We start from the raw sequence: 24,052 nt of genomic DNA on the forward strand, positions 1-24,052 counted from the left end.
AGCCACACACCTTGAGATATCCCCAGGGATGCAGCTTCTGGTGGGCTGATATTCAGTACTTTCTGAGAATTAGGAAGTGTTCATAAAGCAGAAAATCCAGCCATTCAGAGTCATTGCCAAGTCTGAAAATTTGATACATTTTTAATATTCAAATAATACATTAATATGCATTTTTGATTGGTTACATTGTATGCATAGTGATGATTTCTTCTTCAAGCTAGTAGGCAGTAACAGTCACAGGCCACTTTTTTTTTTCCTTTTTCGGTCAGAGAGATTTACTCCTACACAAAACAACCTCCGTTTTGCAATCAATAGGAGCACTGAACAATTGGATTGGAAATCACAGTGCATAATCAACTCCAAGGCTCAAACGCCAGAATCCCTATTGTTCTTTCCTGAGCAGACAAACTGAGATGTCTGTTATCTTTTAAGTATCAACAGTGGTGCAGTGAAGATATTAATTTTCCATTAATAAGCATGGAATTATACATCTGGCTGCTGTCAGCTGTTTTATGTTACTTTAACAATGAATTAACCTTACACCATGCTGGCAACTCTGCAAAATTATATACCAAGAGCATTCCTTTCCAAACTCAGATGATTGCAATAACTTTGTATCATAAAACCTTATAAAGCAGTTTAATCTTCTTTTATGCATGAAGTAAGTTAATCTTTTTATATAGTACCAGTTCATTTCTGTATATGTAATAGTAACAATAGCTTAATACAACGTATAATAGTATTTTCACTTCATCTCTTCTCAGTTGCAGAACTTGTTGCAGCATCTTCAGTTCCATATGACAGTTCTATTGGTTTCTTCTCTATAATCTGTTATAGCCAAAGCAAAATTGGCACGTGCCCTGCTAACAGTCAGGAACATTTGAAGAGTCCCAAAAAGACCTTTGGTTTTACACTTCATTGCACATAATCATGGTTTCCATGACCTTCATGACACTTTACCACATGTTCTGAAACAAGAAAGAAAACTACATAACAAACCTAAGGAAATTACTAAAACTAAACACATTATTTATCTTAGTTCTCACGACAACCATAGATTAATGGACAAATGATTGCAGGCAATTTCTCTTCTATTTAACTTTTCAGACGCTTTTTTGTTCAGAGCTTTATATCTTAACTTCTTGTCCTCAGAATGTACCTGTTTTTCTGACTAATTTCCAACTAAAGGACATGTAGAAACATTCTTGCAATTGCTTTGAGTTTATTCTCACTGATAAAAGCAAGGCGTTAATAGGTAAACCAGGACAATAAACAGTGCATTGACTTCTTTAGTGTAGAGCAGTCCTTTGGATTTTCCTTATGCATTTATTAACTCCTATGCCTTACACTATTGTCTCTACCTGTGGAGAATAATCAGCCCCTTATCCCGGTACTTAACACTGTTAGACTTCAGTGCAAGTGATTTGATGTTTATTCCATAAGCAATTTTAATTTACCTTCCAGGCTCTTTTCTTTTCCAAGGAGATATAAACAACTCTGTGTACTAGCAGGATGACTGTACCTGGGGCACTCTAATTCTGCATATGTAGTATGAGTTTCTTAGAAGGCAGAAGACTTCTTTTTGCTTGCATGGAAAAAGTCCATTTTGGCTGGAGTTTTGCTGGCACCTTTCCAAGTCTTCCACTAAACACAGGGAAGTAATGATTTTCCTCTCTTTTGGATTGTCAGATGTGGGTAGATTTTTCACAAGAAAAACATCCGAGCCTCAAGCAGGATAATATTTCTGACCCTACGTGAAGACATACTTCAGCTTAAATGATTGCAAGACTGCTTCCCATCACCCCCCAAGAGAACAATACATTTTCTTTGAAGTTCACATTCTAGAATCAAACAAGATTCATTTTCATGTATTGAACCTTTCCCTCACTCTTTTTTTAATTTAAAAAATATTTTAGAATTTCTAAAAATTTGATGGAAGAAGTAGCCAGGAAAAATCCAGACATCCTGGTAAAATCTTAGCGAAACTGTGAACAATGGACAAAGGGATTCCAGAAAAAAAAAAATCCTTACTGCAAGTTCTACAAATAATATGCACATATCTTTTGACATTTAGATATCACTTTTATCCAAAGAAATTCTGTTAAATGAATTGTGTGGTTGAGAGACCTAGGCAGCAATTGCTGTCTTAATAACTTGTACTGAGCAGCAGTAAACCACTTGATACTAGCAATTACAATCAAACCATTTCAGTACAAATTGATATACTTGACATTATAACATTTTACTAAAAAGTCCCTCTGTCCCTCCCGTTTCAGTTCCCTTGGCTTCTGAGGTGGAAGGCAATAGAAATTGCACATGAAAAACTAGGACAGCATAGTGGCCTCTAAGGAGTCTGGATGCCCCAGGCAACCTGGAAATCATCCATCCTTCCTTGTTTTCAGTCTCCCACACAGCAAAGATACTAAATGTTACACAGCTTTTAATATGCTGGTTCACACACATCTCTGAAGAATATGGATATATTTGGCAATTGCCTAAGAAAACAAAGGAAACAAAAATACACCCAAAGTCATTAAAAAAAACATGAGAGAAAACCTCAAATATTTGTTTTCGTTTCTAAACCTGTACCTCTAGCAGAATTTTCACAGATGCCAAGCAGCATGGGAGGAAGACCACAAATTCTTTAAGATCAAATTTCATAATAAGATTGCCTTTCACTTGCATTTCAGTGAAGGATGTTGGACCTACAAGCAACAAGAGGTCTCTTCTCATGATTACCTCTCTCATGTTGCAACCTTGACCTGACTTAGCAAGCCAAAAAATGCACTTAAAGCTTATTTACTTGGTGAAGTGCCATACAGAAATACCTGAGCTGATATTTGAAGGAACTGGCTTGTGTACTAGAAGCTATGTTAAATAGAATGAGCACAGTGTGTAATATCAAAGGTTCATTTAGGCCACTATCCTCTTTCCAGTGGTGGTCAACAGCATAAGCCAAGGAAATAGCACAGGCACACAACTATTTCTACTCCAGAATAGAGTCTCACCCATCACTGATCTTGGGGGCCAGGACTTTCACGCCAGTGTGGTATCTTTGCCTTCCACAGTCCTCTGTAGTTTTTTCTCCCAGGGGTTTGTGTATGTGTTTTTCAAGTTAGCACAAAGCCAAGAAAACAGTGATATTGTGATTGGCAGAGCACCACTATGCTAATTATCATTCCTTCTTGTAGATATAAGTGAATTATCCTATGAGCACATGCATACAGAGACCTAATGTAGGTGGTACTTGAATATGAAATTCCTATGCACACAAATAGTTGCTAGCATACCCAGTTTTCTGAAAGGAAATGTTTATATGTACATCATTATGAAAGACAAAGGACAAGAAGGGCAAGGAACTCTGGTCTGCAAGAGAGACAAGTTCAGATCTCAAAAGACGAGTTTATCTGTTTTGTTCATAGGGTCATGACTATGGTCACAAACACATTTCACCATTTCCACATTGCAAAGCAGAAGTATGGCAACATCAAATTAGAACCAAAGAAATTAAAAATGGCTTCATTTAAACATAATTATATCATTAAATGTAATTTTTGTATTACACAAAAGGTTAATATCATAGCAAATTATTAGAAGAATTTCTGTGAACCTCATCAAGAAAGTTAATAATTTAGATACCATATGAAGTACAAGAAAAATCCCTGTGATACACTTGTCTGTATAAAGCCGCAGTTTTCAAGGTTATTCCTTTCATATGTCTTAATGAAGGTGAATGCTGCTAACTGGAAAACTAAATATACTTTGAGATTTATTATTTCAGTAATTGCATTTCAGGTGCTAATTAAAACCAAAGCCAAGAAGAATATTTCAGAAGGGGATAAAAAAGTTACTTTTTCTGACTATGTACACATGATGTACAGTACACATACAGTACCAGTATTTAGATCTTCCCCCTCCAGTGTCTGAGAAGATGTACATGCAGACCTCCCACCAGGGAGCTATTTTTGAACCAGAAATGCTGCCATCCCACTGTCTAGTGGGACCACAGAACACAAATAGTTTCACTACAGAATGCAATATTCTGGAAGCCAGTTCTCAAAGTGTGACATACTTCTAGATTTGTGTACAAAGAGCCTAGAAAGATCAGGAAACAGGATGAAGGTGCTCACAAAAACAGAAGATAGAAAGTCAGGGTATCAAGTGAAAACAAAAAATTAAGAGGAAAGTCAAGGAAAAAGTCATAGAACCTTTCTGTAATTCTATAGTTTAAATCCCATTCTATACACAGATGTGATTCACATAGATTATTAATCTCTGAATGAAGGGAGAAGAACTAATGTAGTGGCTTGGATAAGTTTCCTTGGTTAGTAAGCAATGGTATCCATTTACCACCACGGTGTATTTTGAAATTGTATACCTGACTCCTATTTTCTGCCAAAGGGAGTTTAGCATTGTTTCAGATGTTCACCAAGAGGACAAGCCAAAAGATATAAGGATATGGGGAATCCAGGAATCAAGTTAATGTAAAATCTTATTTAGAGGAACATTTTAATTTAAGTCTTTTTCACAATCATTCCTTACACTTTGGCAACAAACTCTATACCTTTTCATCTCCTTTCCCTTTTCTTTCCTTGTTGCTGGCTGTAATCACCTCCAGGACAAATGGAGTTATTACAGCAGGGTTTTCATCCTTACTGGTATTATGCTTATATTTTAAAGAAATGGTTTTGAACTAGGAGCAGTAATAGACGAAAGAGAAAGGTTGAATATAGGGAGAAAATAGCCAGGTAGCAGAGAAGAAGAAAGCCAAATGGGAGGGTAAAGGTGAGCTTATTTGTGCAAAAAAACCCCTTTATGGATTATTTTTCATTTCTTCTTCACCACAGATTGAAAAAAAATAATATTTTAAAATTTATTTTCTCAGTTGGGAATTTTGATGCCTACATAAGCATAAGGAATATTGCAAACTTAAATGGGATATCTTGCCTTAAAAAAAAAAACAAAAAACAAACAAACCCACAAAACAAACAAACAAACAAAAAAACCTACAAACATCCCCCACCAAAACAAAACCAACCAACCAACCAAAAAAACCCCACCAAAAACAACAAAAAAACCCCTTTTTTTCATTATTTTAGTAGAAAAATAATCTATTATTCATTTCCTGTATCCTTTCCTTGAGAGAGTAGTTTTTAAAAAGGTGTACAATCGTCTTTGGTTGAAATATCAGCATAAACAAGAATGTAAAGGTACAAAATATCAAGGCCAAGAACAAACCTCATATACAAAAACACTGCAGTAGATATTGCTGGAAATTCTCATCCTAAATCTCTTGATCTTTGCCACTTTTTAAAAACACATACTAAGTTATCTTCCAGTTTTACACCTGTGCAGACACTCTGAAGGCAACAAGGCCAGCCAGGTGGAGGGATATTACCTGATGTACAAGTAAAGTCAATAGCCCTCTTTCTATAAAAGCAGAAAGCTGGATCAGAGCGTAGCTGCATGTGATAGAACAGTAATTGTCAAGGACCTTTTTCATATCAGTTTACTACACAGACTGAGGAGCATGATTGTTGCCCTTCATTGGTTATGGTTATATTGCTGGGGCAAATCAGACATAAAATGCAATCTACTTAAAATAAATAATAATTCCAATGAAAGCTTTGCTGTAATTTCAAACTCATCTGTCTCCTATTTACACCTGAAACTGTGAACAAAAAAGAACCTAAAAGAGAGGGGGCCCATTTACCAAAAGATCAGGGCAGCACAATATGGAACAAAAGCGAAGTTCAACTTGGTTTTCCCTTTGTACAGGAGGAAACTAAGTTAAAATACATAGGTTATTTTTTACAAAATACATCATTAACAGAAAGTGGAAGTTACCTTGTGCTGCTAGTCCCCTTCTGGCTCCACTTAGGCCTCTTAAATATAAAATTAAAATAGAGCTTTCCATATTGTAAACCATACTGACATTTCCACATTATGGTGTTCAGGGCATTAATTCCTTCCTTGCTGGCAAGAACACTTTTTTCTTAGAATCATACTTCACTATTAAAGACTATCAAAAATGTATTTTGAAACAACAGAAGTTTTCCTACAAGCAGCAAAGATGTTTTAGTCTCACAGAGAATGTATAACTGGTGTTAAGAGACATTGCAAATTCCCCATGGACCGTGACAGTTCTGACTCAACAGCAATACCAGTTGCCCAGTGAACATATATTCTGTTGTCTGCTATTTATTTATTTGGAAAAAAAAAAAAGTGTTTGGTAGAAACATCTGGTCATTTGGGAATGATTTTCTGCTTTCTGGCTTCAAAGTTTTTTGTTGGGGCTTTCCTTTTTTACATAATGGCAGCAACATCTGCAGCTAGTTGTCTCATACATGAAAATACATTTTAATTGAAAGAGTGTCCTAATGAAGAGATGGGATAAGTTTATTTTTCTCATTTTAGGAGCCAATTCATACTTAGGCTGTACATTTTCCTCACAGAGGCATTTTCAACTGCAGGAACACAAGGGATTTTTTGAGAAGAATCATTCTCACTCTCTCACGATATCCGTGGTTTCTGAAATCTGAGGGATTTTCAGAAGGTTTTTCTTTATATCATTTGTCCGAAACATGAAAAGTCTCTCTCTTCCCATCTCAAAGTCTTGCCTCTGTAGTATTTTAAGATTCTTTCTTTTTTTGTTGTTTAGAATGAGGGAGGGGGGTAGAGAAAAAATTGCCTGAAAATGACATCTTGTGGCACTTCGTAGGATACGGCAGGTACATGTCAGGAAGCTGGTACTCAGCCCAGTGGAAACCAGTCTTTGGAAGGAATATTCCGTACTTTCATGTCAGCTACAGCAGTGACATGGATTTGCCACACTAGATCAAGCCACTGGCTTGTCAAGCCCGAGCTTCTGGCAGCAGCCGGCACATGGTGCGTCAGGGTGCAGATATCCAACACACACACACAGGAGTGTGGGATGGTCTATGGAGCCATGACCCAGCTGTCTTTCCCACCCCCACTGCTTCCTCCCTGTTTTTTTGAAAAATTCACTAAATACGTCCACTGCATTTGTGGTGTGTTTTCTGCGTTGTTTTCTTCCGGGTATTCGCTCTGTTAAACATTAGGGATTGGTCCATAATGCCCTCTCAGGGCAAAAGGGCTTCTTAAAAATACCTGTTTTCTCAAGTACCAGGCAGTCTGAACTGTCATTCACAATGTGGCGATAATAAATTTATAGAGAAACATGAGAACAATCCAGAAAAAAAAAAAAAGAAAGAGAGGGTCATGATCCTGCCAACATGTAGGTGCTTGATTTCAGACATATTGACAACAGTGTTGGAAATAGGGAATACACATTGAAAATTAAGGATGCAGCAGTAACCTGATGGAAAGAGCTTTTCTAAAGCCAAGGCATTTTGTAATCTGTATTACATTTTTGTACACAATCATTATTGTCAGTTTATTTGCCCAGGATTTTTGTGGATTTGTGATTAAAGCCCACTCATCATTACAGCTGTCCCACAGCTCAGGCTGAATAAAAAGGTGCTGTGAATTACTATGAGTGAGGCAGCATGGTTTTTACACTGTAAAATACCTGTTTGAAACTAAAAAACTGGTGAACAATAAGCTTCACTGAAATGCAGCAATTTCTTTCCCCTTTTAGCTCCTCACACCATATAGTGTGATGACAGAGGAAATGACAGCTCAGTCACTAAAACAACATTCTTGGAATTGACAGAGACTGAGATGGTCATATTTGACTCTAAAAGATGCAGTCTAGGTGTATCTGGCTGGGCTGGAGTTGACATATTTAGGTACCTGTAGGTCCCATCTGGTCACATCCTAATTTAAATTCCAGTGAGAGTAATGATTCTGTTTGTATAAGAACTCAGCGGAAGCTGGGTGGTTTTTACAAAGTAAGTTTTTAGCTAAATAATGCTGTAAATGACTGCTCATCACCCAAATAATTTTGTTTGCGGTCATTTATAGGATATAGTTATATCCATTACAGATTCTGCTGGCTCTGGAGATTAAATGTTCTACAGTACTAATTCCAGAGATTTATAACTTGTGACAATTTCATGGCCCACCTTAAATAGTTACTTTCCATTAAAAAAAGCAACCTGTACTTAGAACAGTGTGAATGGTATGAGCTTCTTCTCAGAGGTTCTACGGAGCATGCGCCTCAGTTCTTAGCACTGGGTTATCAGCTGACAACTCACTGAAAAAAATCTTAAGGCCCTCAAGGAGGAAAAACAAACAAATAAGCAAACAAAAACCAAAATTAGAAAATGCAGGTCTTGCAATAACCTGTACAAAGTGGCTTCTTCTTTCTCACTGTATAACAGCAGATCAAGAGTGCAGCTCCAAACAACACAGAAAAAGTCATCTTAATATTTGTATGCTTATCTGCGATTTTTCCTTTCATTATGACTGCACAAGTCCTGCTAAAGATGAAGTTACTAAGATCCTAAGAAATGGTATTTTCAACACTTAAAAGTGATTCAGACAGTATAAGAACTGTGCAGAGCCACAGTTCTTTCTTCAAATACTGCTTATTTAAATGTTTACTGTTAGATGCATTTTTTCCAAATGTATAAGGATGATGAGAACCTACCTGTAGTCACCTTTCTTGGGGAGAGTATGATGGCAGAAAACTCTATAGTGAGGGGAGAAAGTAGAAATGTAACTATTCATACCCTTCCATTTTTAAGCAGGGAAGTTATGTGTCTATACATTTAATTCACATTTTAGAATATCATTATCTCACCTATTGATACCTGTACCAGCATTCTCACAGCACATATAGAAACCAGGAACCATATGAAAAAATCTAAGGTGCAGGGAATAGTGTCTGAATAGAGGTGATCATGAAGAACCAGATCTGCAGTGTTTTTCCTACTTGACCACAAACAGCACAGAATATATTGAGATGAAAAACAAAGTCAGCAGTCACAGAATGGAGAGTTCAGGGAAAAAAAAATAGAAGTTGAATGAACATTCTGGAATTTACAGAAGATCCATTTCAGACTATTCTTAATAGTAAATATAGAAGTATGTTGGCAAGTTCTGTTTACAAACCCATTACTGAGGAAATATCTCTATTAAGTGGCTCACTGACATATTTTTGAAAGCCTAGTTTGAAGTACAACCTGACATGATGTGGATTGCCAGGCAGACAGATCCACAACCCTATTCACAACCAGGTGTGGGCATCCAGGATAAAACCTGTAATTGAGGTTGGAATTAAACTCCAGATAAAAGAAATTAGAAAGATGACAGAAGGCAAACTTAGTATCAGGGAATAGGTTTGCAGGTGTTCCTATGTCTTCATTTCCCTATGGACACCGACTATTTGCAGAGCACAAAGGTTATGATGAAGCAAAGCAATCACGGTGAATTACTGTGAAGTAAACCAATTACATTAACTATAGAGAGAACTTGGCACTAAGCTCATATCTAGCTGAGCTGGAAAATACAGCCGTCGAATAGCATAGCAAGTTAACTTTGCCTTCTCTGACTAGAAGCGCTGTAATGTGTGTTACTATCTACTGATATTAACAGGTTTAGGAATATTTGAAAACTGTGTATTGTGCATTACCAACATTCTTTTAAACTGTAATGCACAATGCATATTGTAAACCACTGTAAACCAGCTCTTTGATGAAAGATCTGGTGTCAGTCATGAAGACAAGTGATTTATAGAAGCCTTTTCTTTTTTAACAACTTCTCATCAGGTAAAACTCAGTTAATACCTGAGAGTTTTATTGCACTCTTTATGGACTAGTTAGGATGCATAGAGGGCATCCTGAGGGCAAGACTGCTGACATCTCTTCCATCTCTAAAGAAGGTATCAGCTGTCTCTGGGAGCAAAAGAAGAATTTTAAATCAAAGTTAGCAAAGCGTAGAGAGGTTTGGATTTTTTGTTTGTTTCGTGGGTTTGTTTTGTTTTGTTTAGTTTTTTTGTTTTTTTGGTGTTTTTTTTGTATGTGTGTGATTTTTTTTTGTTTTGTTTTGTTTTGTTTTTTTAATTATTTGATATTACCTCTTGATAGCTTGAACTTCCAGGCCTCTTAAAAATGTCAGTGAACCAAGATACAAGTGTCAGATCAGACATAGTAATTTATTTGAACTTCAGCTGTTTCCACAGGCAATGCCCTTCCTTCTAGAAACACAGAAATTTAACTGAAATACTGTGACATAACACAGGAAGCATACAGATTTCTCAAAACTGAGAGCTTACTGAAGAAGCTGTGTATTTAACTTAATGAGTCAATTCACATGGAATCATATGCACAACTGAAGCTTGACTGGGGATTTGCTGGACACTAAAGCCAGTAGGACTGGGGATGTCTGCCTTCCACAGAAAAAGTTCTGACATTTCCCACAGGCCACTTAGCACTCCAGTGACAAAGAAAGCCAGATAAGTAGAAGCAATGCACACAGCCAGGTCCTGCAGTGGTCAACAGAAGCATTGCAGTGTGTTAGCTGCTAAAGCGTTATTGTTTGCACGGCTGAGAAGTAACAGCATATTTTGAAAGAGCTTTCCTTTAGTTTGTTGCATCAACTGTGCCAAGCTTTAGAATGGATCTCTTAGAAATAACATATAACTCCAAATCAAATAATTTTTAATTGCCCTCAGAATTTTTTTTTAAGAAAGAAAAGGAAAATTTTCCATTCAACTTTCCAGAATTGTTCACAAGACATGAAGTCAGTCTGCCTTCTCCTGGAAAATTAATTACTTTATGAATCCCAAGCACAGATACTTTTGAAAGCCTTACTTTGATGTCTCTTTTCTTTGCCAAAAAGCTGTCTAGGGGCTTAACAAGTACCCTTTAAAGGTAAATCAGTTTTGTAAGGCAAGACAAATGAGTTGGTTTAGTTAATACACCGTTGGATTGGCACATGCGCTGGTGCTCATAAGGCACACAGGTGATGTGGCACACGAAGCTCTCGCCTCCCTTGTAGGAAGGCTGCACTAACTCTCCTGGGGTTTCGCAGGTGAAATGGAGGCATTCCTGTCAAAGCTGCTGTTCTCAGCAATGTGCAATCAGGCACACACACCTGGGGAATGACCCAAGACATCGTTTAATTCTTGTTTGCAAAGGAACTGATGAAAACAAACCCACGTTTGCTTTTCAAGCAACCCATTCATAGGTGCCTCCTTACTTGGGGGAGATTATATTGTAGTTTAACGTTTGTTCCAGGGGGTACCTTAGAGGCATAACTTTGTCCATGGACAACTGCAGGAAGCTGAGAAAGTCAGCAAATTGCATGCTATGCAAAAAGCTTAGTCACTCAAGGCAAAATCCACAGAGGTTTGAGGTCAATGCACACAATTAAAAATTAACCATCAGTGAATTAAGGCCACTACATTTCTTGGATGACAGTGATGCTTTGGGGTTTAACTAGCATTTGTCTCTCATTTCTAATCAACTTTCCAATAGTTTCCTGAAGAAAAAACATAATGAAACTTGCAAACAAGTGCTTTTTTCTGTACATTAAAAAATGCAATAGATGTTTTATTATTAGTTGTGTAGCATTCACCAAAATCATACAGATACTGAAATTCACAGCAAAAAGTAGTTGAGAGCACCATGGAAAATCACAACCAAAACAAAGTGAGGAGAAGCTTTTTAGGTTATTCCTTATTTGCCCAGCCAGTAAAGAAAAAAAGGAGCTCCAAGTGACAAGGCAGGTGAAAAGCTCGCAGAGCTCCTCAGAATGGCCTATTATCACCTCAGCAACCCTCAGGCACACATATTTGATAGGCAAAAGGGAAAAAAAGTTAAATCTAGCTGTTGATGCTCATGGCAAAACTATTTTTTGGGAAAAAAAAAAATAAACAAGTTATGACATATAAAATCTTGCAGGCAATTTGACTATACTGATTAGGATAGGAAAATTAGATGTGACAGAAACAGAAAACAACTTAGAGCATCACCCTAAGAAAGAAGAGGGTGTCTTTAACAAGGGTCCCATAAAACAGGTGGCTCAAGGTCTTCCCCTGAGGTAATGCAGAGACTCTTTGAGATGACATCTTTGTGAAAATAAAAAAATAAGACTGCAACTGTTTGGTGCAGCCCCTGCTCTGGCGGACTGAAAGGGTGAAGAAGCAGATATATTTTAGTGACGGAGGTGATGCCTGAGGACTTGACAGGAAGTCTCCCAACGGATGCCAAGTCCCTAGTGACAAAGTGTCAATTTTCTGCTCTTCTAAGCAGTGGTGGTCTTCCTCCACAAGCACTTTGGAAACTTTGCTTTCCAAAAAGTAGCACAAACAAGAGGTGGTTCAGCTGTAAGATATTCTATGAAGAATCACAATCTAATGTCTTACTTTTGAAATTCACCTCTCCCAGCTACTGTAGCTGAAATAATTGATGTACTGCATATGGACTGAGGACAGAAGTGCAACACAGGATGCAGACATATCTGAACCACCATTTAATGAACTAGCTTAGGAATCTGAAGTGGTATACCCTCAGCAGCATGCTAACTTATCTTGCTGATACACTTAATAAAGTAATGAGATAGACAAGGTTCAGCCTTTGTAATCTGCAACATAATCAAAGCAGCTGAAAAAAAACACAGACCAAAAAAAACCCACCACACTACTTATCTAATCATCTCAGCTGTCTTTGGACAGAGGTGACTTGTTTCTGACCCAGGCAGCAAAAGAAAGGTGATGATTGGTATTCCTTAGGTGGGGTAGATAAAGTGCTTATATTTTGTAAGTCTTTGCCTATTGAAATCCTAAGTTAACATTCTTGAACAGAGATGGACAAATAGGACACGCATCCAGCTCATGCACTGCTGAAATTTTTAGCCTGTTGAATTAATATGAACCATCACCAATCATGACCTGTGCTAATGCACTGAGCTGAGAAACAGAGTGGAACATGAACTAACACACCCTGTGCTTAGGATTTCCTGCGCCTGACAGCTTATTGAAGACATAGTGTAGGAAGCTGTTGACAGTAATCACAATGTGTCTTATGGTTAAATCTACCACCAAACATGAGCCAGGACTCTAATTTTGGTGATCAAATTAAATATAGTTTTGTGAATCTTGAAACTGTGCTCAGTTCAAAGCAGAGAGACAAGGAATAGTTCTCTCTGGGGTGATAGGGTAGATCAGCTATTCAATTCATTTTCCACAGCTCAGTCCAAAAAACCTGTACTGTTTCATGGATATAACTAGCTGGTTGACAGGTTTTTGGAGGATGCTCCATTATGCAAAGCAGTCATGACCTTAATCACAATAGAGACAATAAGTAAGGAAGAATACCTGGTTACACATGACAGCCTCACAGTGGTTTGGATTTTTTGCTAAACTTGAGAGACCAAAAGAAGCTAGAATCTCTGCAAAGTACATTTTCAGATAAAACATGCACAGAACATGTAAAGAAGCCAACAAAATCCACTGACTAAAAACACACCAGACTAGGATGTTTGATTCAGTACTACAGGTGATCAAAACCCAGAATGACTGTCCCCAAGCACTTTCCGGTTTTTCCCCTTTGTTTTCATCCAGGGTCAAAATGTTTCATTCACAAGCCTGCACTGTGTGTGCTTGAACTACCTCTGTGGAATAACATGTGTACTCTACTTCCTATGCTTATACTGTCTTTCCAACTGGATTGCATTTATCTCGAGGTGCTGGCTATGGGGATTCTATTATATATTTCAGCGGAAGGAGCTTCAGAAGACATACAACCTGGTTAAATGAGGAAAAATGAACAGAAAATATTATGTCATTATGGCTGAGCTGCCAAGATCTCTGTTAAGCATCTTAACAAAAATACGATAATCACTTGCAGTCATCTCTGACTTCAAAAGATTGGATTACCTCTGGGAGAAAAATTAACCTACTAACATGGGTACTTTACATATACTGGCAAATATCACCAAATATCCTTAAACAGGCTCATAATTAACCTGTGAGATGACTGCTGAAAGCACTTCTCAGGAGTCTGGGAATTATGTCTTAACATAAAGTTTTGCACTCAAAACAAAATACCAGCTCTGACAATGTACCAGCTGCCTGCACAGATGATTTGGTCGACACAGAAGGACTATGGCTTCAGTGTGCCTCTTGCCACCTTCAGGGTCAAAGCCAAAATCTCCTTCAGCAAGAAAAACCTGAGTGGGGCAGACTAACCTCCTGCAAGTAGAAGTGAAGCCCACAGAATTTTGATAGTACAGAGCAAACCCCAAAATTAACAGAAATCCCCTTAGTTAACAGTTATTGGGAAGAACTGGTTGTTTAATTCATCACACACACAAAAAAAGAAGTTAGATAAACTAAAAGGTTTTGATGAATATCTACCTACAATATTTACTCTGCTTATTACCCACATTTATTCAGAGACAGATCCAAAAATATACAGCTAAGGACCAAAATGCAGCTACATCCTATTTAGCCAACGTTTTCACTTCTTGGTTATAACACAAATATATTCATCTAATCCATTGCTTGGTCTAAATTTCTTTACAATTTAAAAAAAAATCCAGTGCCACTTGTGATATGGAAATCATGGTGGGATACTCTCAGGCAAAAATGGATTAATTGTAATTGTCGACTTTTCTGAGCACACTTAACAAAGTAGCAGCCACACGCTGCCTTATTCCATGAATCCAGGAGATTGTTTGAGCAGGCAGTGTTATATTACTCCGGGGTGGGAATGAAATCATGTGGGAGCAGCAAGCACAGCTCATGGAGAAAAATTACCATTTTATATTTATTACTTTGGCTGGCTTAAGTGCCACAGGAATAGTCTCTCTAATGCATTTGAGTGCAATTCCCCAACAATTTGACTCTCTTGCTTTGTAAACTATTTTTAGGGAAAGCTTGAGAAGGCTGTTAAAGGCACAAGCCACCCAATATTCAAATATTATTTTGGTGTTTTTTCAAAAGGATATAAATAACATGATGCATGTCTCCATATTAGATTGATACTTTGAATTCAACTAGGAGATCAGCACTCTAGGAGAAAAATGCCCATTTTTAACTTGCACATTATTTTCGTTCCGTAAGCTTAGGAACACTTCTGCAGGCTTATCATCATTTTGACTTTCTGTTGGTAACAGTACAGTGTGGATTCTTCATGCTTTTAAAAAAAGGTATTGTTCTAATGAAGCTACAGGCTTGAACGTACATAACTGCATAATTATACTGTTCACAAGTTAATGGCAAAGGAACATAAAGAAGTTCTATTTTAGAGGAGATGCACGTCAATAGAAAAGCAGACAGGCATAAATTTGCTTCTGTGAAAGGATATCTAATCAAAACTACATTCTGTTCATGGAACAGCAGGGTAATTCCAGGTTCACTTCCCAACCTTACATCTTCATGCAGCCCCAAAACATAGCCACTTGTCAATATCCAATTCTCGCTCATCTTGCACACTAGAGATCTGTTTTTCCAGCATAAAAATGTACCTTTTGGCTGCTAGGACCATACTACAGATTAATTTTGGGGTTGACCTTCCAAAACAGGACAATTAGTACCTTAAGGAAGTATATGCATTCTTCCTGTGTATGCATTAATAACAATATACTGAATGAACCAGATGCTAAGACTAAAAACTCAGCCTGTTTACCAATTTATAACATTACAGTACTAGCTCAGAGGTGCCTCCTGTCTATTTCAATAGTCTTTTCCAGCTTAGTCGCTGAATCTTGGGATGATAACATTACAAGGCAGAGTCAGAGGTTGGTCCAAGTCTGAAACCTCTGAACTAAATTTCTTTTCCTAGCTGCCATTTCAGTGAATACCAGCAAGCATCTCCCAACCCATCCAGCCGGCTGCCAAAACAACTGCTATGTTACACTTTATGAAATATTTATTCTGCTTCTTAAAGGACACAACAGGCTCTCATAAAAACTCAAAATCATTTCTGTGAGGAACTCACTTTCCACTGGAACTACCGCATGCATCCTTTGTCTACCCTGTAATGCTTCAGGGAGCATAAATGTGGGAGGAGTCTTTTTTTTTTTTCTTTTGCCATTGTACTCTTTATAGTAGCACTAGGAAAGAAAGTGAGAAAAGCATCGACATCTAGCTGTCATCATCTCAGGAAATTCTAAGCCACAACAGTGACTGTAATCCAGAGTGCAACATTAGAGCATGCTAATTCATCACAAACCAGAAGTTTGAAGCTCTGCTTCCTTTTTAAAAACAACAAGCAGCCAGCTCACCACGTTCATCAGATGAAGACAGCCACAGCAAATTGGCAAGGTTACTGAGCCTTGTAGCATCTGATGGGAACTGCTTGATCAATGCTGGACTGCACAGGCCTTAAGACTGCAGCTGCCTTCCCTAGAACAAGATTTTAAGATGACTGTTCCCTCTACTACCTTTCAGATAAATCTGTGAATTGATACAGGGAGTAGAAAAAAATTAAGAAATTTCTCCTCCAGGGGTAATGTCTGTGCTTGAATAATGGTGTGGGAGCTGTTGCATAGCAGGTAGTTGACAGTGAATCAGACCAAGCAAATCAGTGTAGATCTAATGACTTCAGTGAGTTACACTGACTTAAGTTAACTGTAGCTGCAATATACTATATTACAAAACAAAATCAGAAAACACATTGTTCTAGTATTTTTGTTATTGCAGTCAAAGCTCCCCCTGTTTTCTGAGCTCTACTAACGATATTTTTTCTAATTTTTGCACATAAACATACAGTTAAACTATCTTATAACAGGATTAAATTGTGTGTTAAATGCTCTATGAGGAACACCTCACAGATCACTGTACAATCTGCCTCAGTGTTTTATAACAGGCCCAATTCTTCTCCCTCTGCTGTATTGTCCCATTTTCTGTGATTGGATTGCTCCTTAAGAAATGGAGAAGAGGTCTTTGCTCCAGCTCTTGAGCCTAAAAAGTACAGTGTCTTCACTGCTGGCATCTTCAAAGCTGCATGGATTTAGCAACAGTGGGACAGAAAAGGATCATCCAGATCTTGTGTTCTTCATTCCAGTGAGATTTACAGTTATATGGCAACAATTCCAAGAGTTGAAACATTGTTGACTTTTCTTTTTTTAAGTGATATGATATATAGTTCACCGTAAGGGAGAGCCATAGTAAATAATTAAAAAGAAATTCAAGAAAGTACAATGATTTCTCATGGCCAAAAGCAGTAAGGTTACCCCCCCGAAAATAAGCTCCAGAAAGCTGTTAAAATCAGAAGCCAGAAATAGTTCAAAAGTGTCAGAAAAGTATTCTTCCTTCCTTTGTTTCTTTCTTGGTAAACATGAAGCCACATCATGGAAAAAACTTGCAAATGAGAAAAACAAAGGATAACATAGAGATTAACAGGTTACCTTGTGTCTAGAAAACCTCTCTACTTCCAGGCTCCAGAAACTGCATGCAATGAACTGCAGCCACTTGCTGTTTAGAGATGAAAAAATAAGTCAAAAGAAAAAAGGCAGCAAAACCAGTACATGAAGATAAATGAGTCCTACCCAGTTCAAGAACTGCTTGGGCTATGAAGAGGGAAAGAACACTCACATCAGATACCTCCACTGCACTGGAAAAAAACACCTCAGACATTTCTACAGCTGTTTTCTTCTCATCATTTCTCAATATCTGTAGCTGTGGGAACATAGAAGAAAAAACAAAGATTTAGGGAAGCATGAATTGACAAGCAAGATATCAATAGTTTCTTACGGGGATAAAAGAAAGTACAGACCAACAAGATAAAATCTAACCAAGAAAGAAATCGCATATGGCAGCTCAGTAATGGTCAAATACCTGTCACTGGTGCAGTGTTAAACCCATAAAACATGGAATCCTAGGTTTAAAGTAAGACAGAAACATTGGCACATTTGCTTCATCTGTAAGTAACAGTGAAGAATTAATTTTAAATAGCCAACCCATAGACTTTTTCCCTATCCATGAAAATGCACAATCTCCATTCTGTGACACTGGCTTTTTTCTCCTTTTCCTCTCATTACCTTGTTACGTGCTGGCTTCTGAATCTTCTCACATCCACTGTGTTCTGTAGCAGAGCAGTTATTACATTTGTCAAACTTGTTAGAGATCCTTGTAAGTATTAACTTTGCTATTTGGGCAGGATTTTTTTCTGCATACAGAATGAAAGACGACAAGTAAAATAGATGAACTCAACAATTCAGAACCAGTTTTTAAACTGATTCAGTGAAAACGTTTTTGTTATTAGATAATACAGAAAAACATCTGACATGCAAGCTTGATTTTTATATTTAGATTCATCCAGGAAATACTTTTTGCTAGTTGATATTATTGACCAAATTTCAAGAAGTGTCTGTCCCCCCTCAACTTTAAGGAAAGAGAAAAATAGAATGAACTTTTTTTTTTTTTTTTTCTGAGCTCACTGTTAGGTTATAAAATTAAGCACTTAATACTTCCTCCCCCAAAACAATATATAATTCTAAGTACTTTTCTTTGGTGAAGCACATACATTTTGAAAAATCAAGATTTCTGTGAGTTTAAGCAAAGAGGCTGAGAAACTTCATCCTTAAAAGAATGTTTTGTGAGAGAGTGAAAGAAAGATGTAAATAAAACTCAACTTCATCTTTCAGCCTTAAATTATGGTGGACTTCTGTGACTCTGCAGAAAGTCAATAGTTCAATAGGTAACATACTTAACTAGGCAACAGACGATTGCAGGGTTGATCATCCCTGTCTTGTGAGCATTTGTAGCTTCCCCTTGGAATTTATTGATGCAAATCAAAACTTTTGAAGCAAAATCAAAAGAATGGGGCTTATATTGTCACAAGTTGATTATGCACTTAGGATATCTGGCTATAATTTGTCACTGTTTTTGTGTACCCCTCCAACAACCTATGACTCTTGTCTGAGTGTAAACCAGAAGGTTACAGAAAAACAGAGCAGAGACACGTTGTTTTGAGTCATTAAAAAAATAAAACCACATCAATTCTCCACATTTTTGATCACATGTTTAAGCTCATTAAAGGACTCCATTCTGGTACTAAGTTACTAAACGGCTTAGCTCATCTGTTGGAGACATAAAGTTAGACCTGTAATGAAAGTTTAACGAAACAGATAACAGACTGGCAACAAGAGGATGCCAGGCCTATTCTCATGAGGCTACAGAACTCCATTGCCAGTGGCCATTCTTATTTTTGCAACAAGTAGTTCCAAAGCTCTGCTTGACTACTTTATTTTCAGTCTAATTCACTATGAAATTAAGATTTTCTCAGTGTGCATGACTTTGAACCCTTGTTTGCCATGATTACAGACATTAACAAAGATATTGCCACAGTCATCTTTCTTTGATAAGTGAGGTTTCAAGATTCAGGTGTTAAACAAATAATTCAGATAAGGTCATTTCTGTCCCCTCACCTTCCCTATGTGTCCAGCCTCTGATATGCACCTTATGTGGGGAATTAAAAGGCAGCCTTTAACCACAGCAAAAGGATGCCCAGTAGCCCCTGTGCAGTTTGATTAATCACCCACTTAATGAATGGTCCGGTGAAACTTCATTAGTCCTATTTTTTATTTTCTTACAGTACAATCTGTTCCATGGCTCAGCCAGAACCATGAGGCAAACCCTGTCAGTCCCACCTCCTAGCCCATGCAATGGGATGCAGGTGTGAAGAGGAGAAGACATGCTGCGGACATGCATCCATCAGCCCAAGGAACGTCTGAAACATCCCACTGCTCAGACCCAGGCTCCAGAAACATGCTGTGCTCTTGCACATGATTCAGACATACCAAGTGCTTGCAGCAAGACAGCAGCTCAGAAGTGCTGCTCTGTCAGTGCCAGCAGAGCAACCAGCCCTGGAAACAGTGAGTGAAATCTGCTCCGTGGGGAAGGGCAGAGCAGCACTGCTACCTTCATTGGCTATCAGCGGTCAAAAGGTGGTAGACATGCCATGGCCCAAGTGTCCCTGGCTCATTACTGATGAAGCAGCACCTTGGGTGCCTTATAGATCAATTAGGAATATTATACAAACTGCTTTACAGGTGTTGCTGAACATGCTGCAGTGTTCCAAAAACACACAGGCTGGTTTCCACAGGAAAACGTTTTAACTGCGCAAGTAGTAAGCATTTTGTAAAACTGCTAGTGGATGCAGCCAGCATTGCTGATGTGATCACATAAAACATTGATGGTAACAGTTTTATTTAAAAAAAATGTAGTGCAAATCAATTAGAAAATTAAAAACCTATAGTTCAAAATTACAAAGGGATGCCTACTTTTATATGCAAAAAGTACCCATATAACCAAAAAATGGATGAGACTGAATTTTTAAGAGGCTATTACAAAACCAACAAGTAACAGCTACAGTAGAGGCTGGCCATTTTATGGTGTTTGAGGGATTTACTTACATCCTGTTTTAGACCATTTCTGATTTTGACTATATTTTTCAGGTTATTAGCAGATATATCCTCAAGGAAAATCATTGCTTTATTGAATGGACCTGAAATCAAAACACAAATCCAGGAGAGTGGATACCTATGCAGAAGGCAAACAAATGGAGTGGTGGGAAGAGTTTTATTTCAATTTCCAAGCAACAACCAGGGCTCTTTTGATAGAAACTTAAATCAGTGGGAGCCTGTGCTCTTCTGCTGTGACTTTGGGGATGTCTGGGCATGGATCAAACTTCTATAGACACTGTTATACATGGGGTCTGAGCAGGGGGAGGAATAAAAGGTGGTGGGTGGCTGGTGAGGGAAAGAAGGGGCAGCAGCCACATCCACCAGCCTTTCTGAGCTTGCTGCCTCCCAGTGACCAGTCCCTTGGGTAAAACACCAGAGAGGACGCAGCAGCCCCAGTTCTGCACTCAACCACCTGGTCAGTCTAGGTGATGGACCACATGGGTACTGACACCCATCTCTCTACAGGCTGGGCTGAAGTCCTAGAAGGCCAGGACATGTGACAGCTAGATTTTAAACAGCTTGGTTTACACTGTGCATATACATATGTGTTTTTTTTCAGGGTAAACACTTTAGCTATATAATGATTTGGCTGATAGAAAATGAGGATCAGATACTGAGCCATTACCCACACGGCCAGTTTCCGATCTTCTTTGCTCAGCACTTTGCACTTTATTTGATGAGCTACCCTATTTAAATGAAGTAGGGCTGTTGTTCAAGAAACAAGACTTGATGCACTGTATGAATAAAGATGGAAGAATTTAGGAAGAAATTAACAGCTATCAACAGTATAAGTTATTTTGAACTCCTCATTGCCTAAATGAAAGCTAAATAATGCAGTGTTTGGGAGCACACAGCACACACAGCAAAACTCTAATTCTTAATTGCTGCATTTTCTTCAAGGCTCATATGCAACGATTGGATATACATTAAACCATTAAACTACTGCTTCAAATATATTACAGAAAAGCAAATCTCTCTTTTTTTTTTTTTTTTTAAGTTTTCCTCGTGGATTCCCAGCCTTTGAAATTCTGAAGCTGACAGAAAGAAAGGACAGAGAGAACATGCAATTTTTAAAAGGATTTGGGGTTCAATTAGCTGTAGAAGCTTCAATGTGAGTCTAATGCCATTCCCACCTTGGACTCCCACTGCCTAATTTCATTGTCTGATCAAATGGGCAGAGGCTATATAATTTTACGGTTTGTAGCCTAGTAAAAACAAAGATCAAATAACTCTTTCAAAGCTGTGAATGCTCTCCAGTGAACTTCTTTTCTGGAGTCTGCTCTGAGGGGAGGTAAGTTATAATGAAGCAAATAAGGATGCTCAATACTTTGCAGAATTGAGTGCTGGGCTCCAGTCCTGTCCCCAGCAAACATTTTAATGGCAGCAGGATTGAGCTGTGGAGTGGAGAACTAAGGTAATTTTCATTAGTTAAATGCTAATTACCCTGACAGTACACATAGCATGTAACAAGGCTGGGAGGAGTCAGGCTTATCACTGAATAGCAGCCATCAATGCAGTCTGGCTTGAGGGAGAGAAACAAACTGTGCATGTAACCTCCAGGTGATGCTCTGCCTCCTGCAATAAACCTCTCCTGATCGGCCCTCAGAAGAGCAGTTCCAACTCACTTGCCCTTTGGGATGCTTGCATCAGAGCCTTGGGTTAACATAAAGGGCTGGTAATAAAGTAAATAAGATGAGCTACTTCCCACAGAGGACTGAGTCACAAAGAAAAACGAAAACAAAAAGAAAAGCTATAAAATCAGAGGTTCTTGTTTTGTTGTTTGTTTTGTTTTGTTTTGTTCCTGTTTTGTGTCATTTTTGAGGAGAAAATAGAAAATAAAGCAGGATGAGGGAAGCAAAGACATTTCCTGTCACGAATGCTTGAATGCTGTGCACATGATCTCATTGGTAATGGGTCAATGCCACCTGGTGTGCCTTGGGCAAGATGACTGTGATATATAAAATACTTTTAGTGGCTGTTGACATTGCAGAAAGCTTTTATTTCCCTCTGTCCCTCTGTCTTTTTTTTTTTTTTTTTAACTGCATCTGTGTCTCCATCTTAAGCCTATAAACTTCATAACAATCGGTTGAACTAGTGATTGCATATTACACCATTTACCACACATAGACAATCAACATTTGTCACACTGTTAATAAAATTAGGTGAAAATTTAAGCACAAATAAGGACATTGGTGACACATTGCTGTCAGAGACTGGTTCCAGTGAATCCTCTGGGGCTCAGAGCCATCAGTTCATACTCAAGCCACCCAAAATCAACAGAAAGGTTCCCTTCTGCACCAGGGAGGATATAGTAAGTGGCATAACAAAAAAGAGGTTGTATTTGCTTTCATTATCTCATTCATCAAGCATTTTGGAAAAAAAAAATAAAAAAAATAAAATAAAAAAACCCCAGATATTTTCCTATCACTTTCCCTTTAGGAAAACTACTATTTCATGTAATCAGTGTCCTCAGAGAAGTACAAACCCCCAAGAGGGCTCAGCAGAGTATCCTAATGCCTCTAAAGAGAAGGTGATGAGCAGTGATCAGATAGGATTTTTTGCTCTACACAGAGAAGAGACAGAGGTTGATGTAGTAATGACAGAGCAGAAGAAAGCAGTAAAATTGCAAAGTACAGCTTCATTATAGCAAATATCTATGATCATGATAACTAATGGCAAAAAGCAATTCTAGAATGCTAGTGACATTTCAGCTTTTTGCAGGACATTGCAATAGAGAAATTTTATGTATAGTAGATGGAGGGTGATTATTCTGTTTCCCCTGCTTTCCCTAGAGTCAAAGAATAACCCAAATAGGAACAGACTACTAATATGAATAGAATATGGCACAAAAAAAAGAAGTAATAATATCTGAGTATCTTGTAGCCTATCCTTCTCTTGACTCTCTGTGGTGATCATCAATAAACAAGGAGAGATTAGAAGATCAAAAGCTATCATTGCTTATTTTTATTGTGTTTATTACTTACTGTTATTTACTTGCAGTTCTTAAAACTGGCACAGGATGTCATTCAAAATTATCTAGAAGATGAGTTGCACTGCGCCATCCTCTCCCCTTCCCAAGGGAAAAAGATGGGTTATAACACACAGGCAGTGAAGAATTTCAAAGGCTAGATATTACCAAGGTTATTGAGCTCCCAAGGAAAACCCTCAATGTCAGAAATTTCAGAAAGAATGTACTGTAGAAAACACTTTTAGAGTTTATAATACTAATTATTTTTGCTCATTCGTGGTACATAAGTAGTTTTTACTGCATTCTTTCTTCTCTGTATTTATGTGTGTGTGAACTTACTCCATACTACAAAAGAGACACATCAAGGTGTAATTCCCCTGTCTTGCCAAAGGAGCACAGTAAAACTCAGCTGCTATCAGAATATTTGCTGCAGGATAATGTTTATCATGAAAAGTGCCACTAAAAACAGTGACCAAGAAGGGGAGTCAGACTAATCAGATTTATTTCCTCCCATTATTTTTAGTAAATCTCCTTTATTATAGTTCTTTTTTAATAAGTAACATCTATTCAAAGAAGGAAGATATTTTCCACACAGAAAAATTACTTGCAAGAAAGCCAGAAAAGCAGAAGGCCCGATAAGGTTTAACAGGATCCACTTACACAGATTCGAGCTACTTGGAGAGCACTTCTACAGCAGCGAATGACCCTAAGGAGTGGTCCTCACCCCATTTCCCCCAGGAA

At 37.9% G+C, this 24,052-nt stretch overlaps 2 long non-coding RNA genes across 3 annotated transcripts in view; one reads left to right on the forward strand and one right to left on the reverse strand.

Annotated features, from left to right (window-relative positions):
* The window catches only part of LOC135579074 (uncharacterized), a 45,857-nt gene extending 23,107 nt beyond the window's left edge, over positions 1–22,750 (forward strand). Inside the window, exons 2-3 of one of the 2 annotated variants that reach the window (XR_010471452.1) lie at positions 19,473–19,752; positions 20,335–22,750. This is a non-coding gene — a long non-coding RNA (uncharacterized LOC135579074). Of the gene's footprint in view, positions 1–19,472 lie in introns of both variants that reach the window. The other variant, XR_010471451.1, reaches the window with a different exon arrangement.
* Positions 17,284–18,045, reverse strand: LOC110363357 (uncharacterized). Its single transcript, XR_002421359.2, has 3 exons — positions 17,917–18,045; positions 17,471–17,554; positions 17,284–17,350 (listed from the first exon to the last, which is right to left on the reverse strand). It is a non-coding gene; the product is annotated as an uncharacterized LOC110363357 (long non-coding RNA).
* Positions 22,751–24,052: the final 1,302 nt, after the last annotated feature.

This window comes from Columba livia, chromosome 3 (genome assembly GCF_036013475.1).
Source record: "Columba livia isolate bColLiv1 breed racing homer chromosome 3, bColLiv1.pat.W.v2, whole genome shotgun sequence".
NCBI lineage: Eukaryota > Metazoa > Chordata > Aves > Columbiformes > Columbidae > Columba > Columba livia.